This window comes from Sorghum bicolor, chromosome 5 (genome assembly GCF_000003195.3).
Source record: "Sorghum bicolor cultivar BTx623 chromosome 5, Sorghum_bicolor_NCBIv3, whole genome shotgun sequence".
NCBI classification, from domain to species: domain Eukaryota; kingdom Viridiplantae; phylum Streptophyta; class Magnoliopsida; order Poales; family Poaceae; genus Sorghum; species Sorghum bicolor.
The window spans coordinates 56,494,469-56,501,066 of record NC_012874.2 but is presented as its reverse complement, the minus strand read 5'-3'; the positions used below and the strand labels follow the sequence as shown (position 1 = coordinate 56,501,066).

The window sequence follows — 6,598 nt, the reverse complement described above, 5'->3', positions numbered from 1 at the left end:
CTGACGAGTTGCGGTGCGTATCAGATTGCTAAGTTCTGGTCCGGTTACAAAATATCATATTTTGTAGCTAGCTATAAATACTAATAAGTCTATATATATATATATATATTAAAATTTTTTCTACTCTCTTGGAGTAGTTACTCCCTCTTTCTAATCATGCATACGTAGGTCTGACAAACGCTCACGGCTGACTGCGGTGGCAGGTTGCTTAGCGGGTTTTAAAAAAATGACCCGGCCCATTAATCCTCTATATATATATTAGAAAATCTGACAGTTTTTAGAGCGTTCGCAAGCAATACAACATTCACCGTCGCCTGCGGCGTCGTCTCGTTGGCTCACTAGGTCCTGCTTCCTTCGTTTCGCATTCATTCCCATCTCATCTTGGAGGATCACGGCGAGAGATCGGCCTATGAACGTGTGTATCATCCCTGATGACAAGGTATTGATTTAATGTAGCAAAATCAATGTTGTTTTCTCTAGTAGTATATTACTTATTTGTAGTTTTTAGCATCAGGCGAGGCCTGGCGTCAAGTTCCTTGGTCTTACAGATCACGGAGCGGCGAGATGGTCTCTTCGGATAAGATCAGGGAGCAGCGAGATGTAAGAATCCGTGTATGATCCGTAGAAATTGGATTTCTGAGATTTTTCTAGAGTTAATAATTAATTTTTTTTGTCCACCACCGTTTCAAAGGGCTGCAGAGACCAGTGATCATGGTGCTCTCTATTCTATACAAGCTGGAATGGGCAGATTGATCCCATCATCTCGTTCTGGAGACGGCGTTTGTCTCATCTGATGGATCGCGTCTGACTTGCTTCTAGAGACGGACGTTTCTCTCATCTTATGGATCGATCGCACCTGACTTAAATTTTGTTTATTTCAAGCTAGGTTCACAATTATGACTTTTTTCCGTGGAACATGTATGAACTCGTACTGCATGTGCTTCAATCATTATGTACACATATTTTATTTATTCTAATAAAAAATAGTTAAATACATATCTCTGTATGCACATATACTCCGATTGTTTGGTTTAAGTATGCACTTATACTATCTAAATCTTGGTGTATGCATTCCATTCCAAATAGTATATACAAATACTTTATTCTAAGAAGTATGTAAGGATACTCATTCTAAAATGTATGTACATATACTCTATTACAAAAAGTATGTATAGATACCCTATTACAAAATGTATATGTAAATACTCTATTGTAAAAAGTATGCGCGATGCTCCATTCCAAAATATACATAATCATAACTTGAAAACCAGATAAGACAACAACCGGCCGTAAACTGCTCACAAATTAAAAAAACCAGTGTGGTAAATAACGTCATTCTTTAATGGGTCTAGCCCCGAAAAAACAAACATGTTTGCATTTTCATGCAGCCCATATACTGTGTATGTACACATACTTTGGTAATTTGTTCTCAAAATAGTACGTACGTACAAAAAATAGTAGTATGTAACTGACACATACCAAAAATTTGAAATAAGTCGTCTGCACCGATCTGTTTAGAGCATCCTACCATCAAATGCATGTAAGCCTGCATGGCGGCATGCAACCGAAAATTTCGTGGCCAGGTGCTTGGGTGCGCACCGATGGTTAGTCTGGTGATGCGCCTGGTGACGCTATTGGATAATTGACATACCCGTTTACATATATGGGAGAGAGTATAAAAAATGCACCTTAGGTAAATTTTTCCTACTTCCTATATATATATATATATTTATATATATATATATACACACCAATATCTGATAACTAAGATATGGAAATTCCGAACACATGCGCCCAGACTCTTTCTCTATCTAATCTAACCTATGTAGAAGATGAAGATTAGGAGTAGCTAGTCTATCTCTAATCCCTGGCTCTAATGGCTCCCTCTAATTCTCAAATGAGAATAAAAATATAATTATGTTTTTCTCTTTCAATTCTAAGCTCTCCTCTAGGGGGGTAGGCTTGTATTTATAGCCCCCTAGGAAGCACCACCTTGGATCAAACTGACTTAAACGTGCGCTTAAGATTAATCCTCAAAGTCGGTGGAGGCAGGATCCGCGAGACTGCACCTGATTGGTCTAGGTCACCTAGGCGCCTGCCCCTGCCCTATGGTAGGTGGGTCCTAGGTTTCAGGGCACCTCCTTTTGTTATTATTCCGATAACCCCCTGTAGAAATAGACATTCATCAAAATTCATGGAAATTGTCAGTAGAAACCCTAAGTCCATGGTGATGTTCAGTTTTTATCCCCTTTCTTCTCCTTAGTTGACATATAATTTTGATGGTTAACAACCGTCAACAAACTCCCCCAAACTCACCTTTTGCTCGTCTCTGATCAAACAACTACAAAGGATGGATCAGGAGTTGCTACAATGCTTTCACACATCACAAGTACACATGCTTTAAATAAGAACTCATCCTTAGACTAGAGTGAACTATCATAACTTCCAATCAATGTTTTAAAGAGCGGGCTATAGAAAATAGCGTTTGCCTGTTTTAGACGCTATTTGCGCTATAGCGAACGCTATAGCGGCGCTATAGCCCCGCTATAGCGACTGCTGTACACAGCAGTGTGCTGTAGCTATCCACGCTATAGCGACGCTATAGCGGCGCTATAGCGCGCTATTTATTTGGAAACAGGCAAAATATATAATAGACAACAACAAGTTCAAACAACCATCATATTTCACAATCACAAATCATAAATCACAGGTGTTTCATAGTTTAATACATAACTCATAAGCATAATGCATGACTGCATAGTGCATAACCACAAATGTATAAACACAACACAACAAAAAAGTGCATAACTGCATTTTTTTTCTTGTCAGCAGATAAACAGCAATAGCGCGCAAATAGCAGCGCTATGGCGATATTTCAGTTTAGCGGCGCTATAGCGTGCTATAGCGCCAATAGCGCCGACAGCGTAAAAATGAGATATAGCTTCGCGTCGACTTATTCTGGCCGCTATAGCGGCGCTATAGCGCGAAAATAGCGCGCTATTTGAAACAATGCTTCCAATCTTACACATGTTTCTTCCAACCATGGGACTTTTACCTATACTTGGGTCTTGAGCAGTTGAAATACAGAACAATTAAGTCAAGCACGGTTGTCTCATGCTCTATTGTTCTACCTCTGTCCTGGAGTTTCTATAATTTTCAAAATAAAACTCAGAGTTCTTTAGTATGATCGTGTCACGTCTCTCACTATGTGGTATTCTTTTGGATCCTCTCTAGGGCATTGAAAGGAGTTATGCCTTCTCTTTTACTCTCATGATATGTAGTATTTATGGCACAAGGCATTTATATAACCTTCACTCTCTCTCACCCTATTTCTAATAAAGCTTATGTGGACCTCATAGGTGTGGAGATAACTAATGCATAGGGTCTAATCGAACCATAAATCCAAATGAACTCACAACATAACCAACTAGTTTGTGCATGTGTGGTTTTATATGTGGATGCTAAACTAAAGAATATTTGTGGAAGGAGAAAGGGTGCAAAATAATTCTAATGCTCCTTTACTTAAAAATATAATTCCTCTAACTTTGAACTTGAAATTTTGATAACAAACTTGGGCTCATAAATCTTTCTTTTTCTTTCTTTCGTGGAACTTTTGTCCACTATTTTTCTTGCAGCCCATCAATTCTTTTTGTAACAAATATTTTGTAGAGGAATGAGAGATAAAACTTGGAGCATTGAACTTAAAATAATTGGCTAGCAAATAAGCAAGGGAAATATTTTTGGTATTCACTTTCAGTGTAAGAGTGGAACATTTTTGGATAGGTGAATATGGAATATATATGTTGTGCGTACTTCCAGAGTAGAAGTAGCAAAAAGGGCTGAACATGAGTGTATGTGATACCGAGATTAGTCACATGATGAGTTCCTTTGGGTCAACACAGCTCGAGCAAACACAAAGCCCTACATATATGTGGAGGCTTCCTATTCTAAATAAATTTGGCTATGGTAGTAAATTTATACTCTCTATCATACATAGAACTCATCATGAAGCATTTTAGTTTTCATAAAATAATTCTTCAGAATTTAGTAGCACTAGGAACACGATAAACAACAGCTCAGACTATATCCTATCATATCATATCCATCAACTACCTAGACTTAGTTTAAGCAAATGCTCCCATAGGTTTAAAGAGTAGAGTAAATTCAGTTGTCTAACAGTGTATCGAATCCTTGGGAGAATTCAAATTTAAAACTAGGTACTTAAGAAGAATTACGGCATAGCAACTATTCATCATTTCCATCATGCCTTCTTCATCTCTACATATTTTATTTATAGCAAACATATATTACACACTCTTTTTATTTGGTTTTCATTTCTAAACAAACTCAAACTTAAACAAAATAGAAAATATTAATTTGGTTTTCTAAATTTATATAAAAAGGAAGGAAATAAATCAAAACAAAGGAGAAAGAAAACTTACATTGATAATGGGGGTCCTCCCCCAAGCTAGTCTTCTTTCGGGGTCTGGAGGAACGCGAAGATCACTTAGAGTGCTGTTAGCTTGATCTTCTTCTTGAATAGAGGCCAACGTTTGAGTGGTTGTTTGGTTCCACTGACGCTGGTCATTCTAATTCTGCTCATTGTGAGCAACAGAGGTGTGGACAGAGTTTTGAAATGCCATTTGCTCATTGTAATGCTCCTGGGTGTAGAAGAACCCAGAAGCATCAGACCTGCGTCCTTGCTCAAAGCCTTGTTCTTCGTCTTCTGCCCTTTCTCCATAGGTACTGAATGAATGCCTTGGAGCTTCTCCTAAGGGACCTTCCCCTACGGGGGTGAATGGTGGTGGTGGATAGTATCCATATGGATGGTATGTAGGATGGAACAGAGGATATATCCTAGGATTCAGTGCGTGGCGCTAGCGTGCCTGCCATTCATCATAGCTGGTGTGCGCCGGTGCTTCATGAGTGGGGTCAGCACCAAGCCAGACTGGCTCGTGTTGACGAGCAAATCTCTCAGAGGCTGTCCTCTGAGGTGCCCACTTAGAAATCCCCCCTGAGCTCCTCTCTTGTTCACTAGTCGCACCTGAAACTCAATGTCCAGAGTTTGGAAAAAATATACTGCCATCTCCGGGTTAGGTAACCGGAGCTTGGCGTCCCCATTTGTCATGTATAGATCCGATTTTATTTTCTTTAAGAGGTGCGCATGATTAAAATGTTCATATCCATAAATTTGTCTATGTGTATTAATAAAATCCAAAGAGGCACCTTCAAGTAATTTAAGCTTAACAGCTAAACGAGTAACAATAGAACAAATTGCTACATCTCCTACTTTATATACAGGAATGCTTAACCAATGATCTACTAAAGCATGGACAGGCGACACCCTTATTTTCTTCACTGTTGCAAAAAGTAATTGCAAATCTATAGCTCTAATCTTACTAGCATCATCTCGAGGAAAGAAAGTTGTACCCAACCATTTATGCTAGAACCTCAATGTAGGGTGCTCTGTGTCCCGAGTATGAAAGAAAGGCTCTTTAGATATTTAAATCCAAATTTTATGGGTGTCACAATCTTTTAAGGCTTCACTTAAATCTAGATGTGCATTTGAAGGAAAGCCTAAAAGATCTCTAAGAACTCTCCATGTTAAACATAATTCTTGGGTAAACAACCTAAAATAAACCCTTGTCTAGGTGAGTTGAAGGGTGCATAGAAATTCTATGGTTAAAAGCTTTGACCCTAACTCACAAATAGATGCAAAAGAACCCCAACCAAAAAACTAGAAAATAGTGTCAAGTTCAGTTGCCATACCTGTTTCACAGAGGAACACGTCATCTAAAACCGGTGTGTGGACAAAGTTCCTGCTCTTCAATTTGTTGTAGATGTTCTTTTCTCTCGCATCCCTCAAGGCAAGGTTAGTTACCGTGAGGAGAACCCTTTGTGCAGCTGAGGAGGATGATGGCTGAGCATCGGCGGGGGGATTGGTGCTCATGTCGGAGCTAGCCCTTGACGAGGCGTACTGGGATGAGCTCCTTGTGGTCCATCCCAAGACCTTGTTAGCAATTCCCTTTGCCCATCTCTTCATCCTGCAACAAATACTTACAGACAAACACAACACTAGTGCAAGGGGTTAGTCAAATGTTAGCGGTTAGCCTTCTAGAGGTCAGTCGTTCTTTCAAGGTTAAGTCTGGTTGCTAGTTTGAATTTTGACAGAACCTCCCCTTGATTTTAGATTTGTTAATCCCTAGTTGGATAGCACTTCCACTAAGTTCTCTCTATGAAATTTTGCAGCACTACCCTGTTTCACTAGCCCTTGAGCTCTTGCTCACTCTCCCAACTTTCTATCCTCTTCTCTACTCTTTCTAAACTCTCCTTCTCTCCCAAATTCTCTCTGGACTGCTAGAGGCCGGGAGCTCAAAGTTTGTCTACTGAAATGGCTTGTATGTGGTATGAAGAAGTGAAGGGAGGAAGCCTTTTTATAGAGGAGGAAGTGGCCGGGCGGGTGCCCAAAAGAGGTGCGGCGGACACCCGTGTGGGTGCTCCTCTTCCACTCAAATTTTGTGGCTCAAAATCTTGCTTCAATCCTAAGAAAAGTGAGTGGAATTTTGGTGGACTTGGCCAGTGGAAAAGAGAAAGGTTA

The 6,598-nt window shown here is 39.7% G+C and overlaps 2 long non-coding RNA genes across 4 annotated transcripts; one reads left to right on the top strand and one right to left on the bottom strand.

Annotated features, from left to right (window-relative positions):
• Positions 297–996, top strand: LOC110435247. Of its 3 annotated transcripts, none has more exons than XR_002452857.1 (3): positions 297–439; positions 515–600; positions 692–996. It is a non-coding gene; the product is annotated as an uncharacterized LOC110435247 (long non-coding RNA). The 3 variants fall into 3 exon arrangements; XR_002452856.1 differs by having other exon boundaries at positions 509–600; XR_002452858.1 differs by having other exon boundaries at positions 502–600.
• LOC110435470 lies at positions 1,324–6,391 on the bottom strand. The gene is made up of 2 exons (XR_002453169.1): positions 4,443–6,391; positions 1,324–2,166 (listed from the first exon to the last, which is right to left on the bottom strand). It is a non-coding gene; the product is annotated as an uncharacterized LOC110435470 (long non-coding RNA).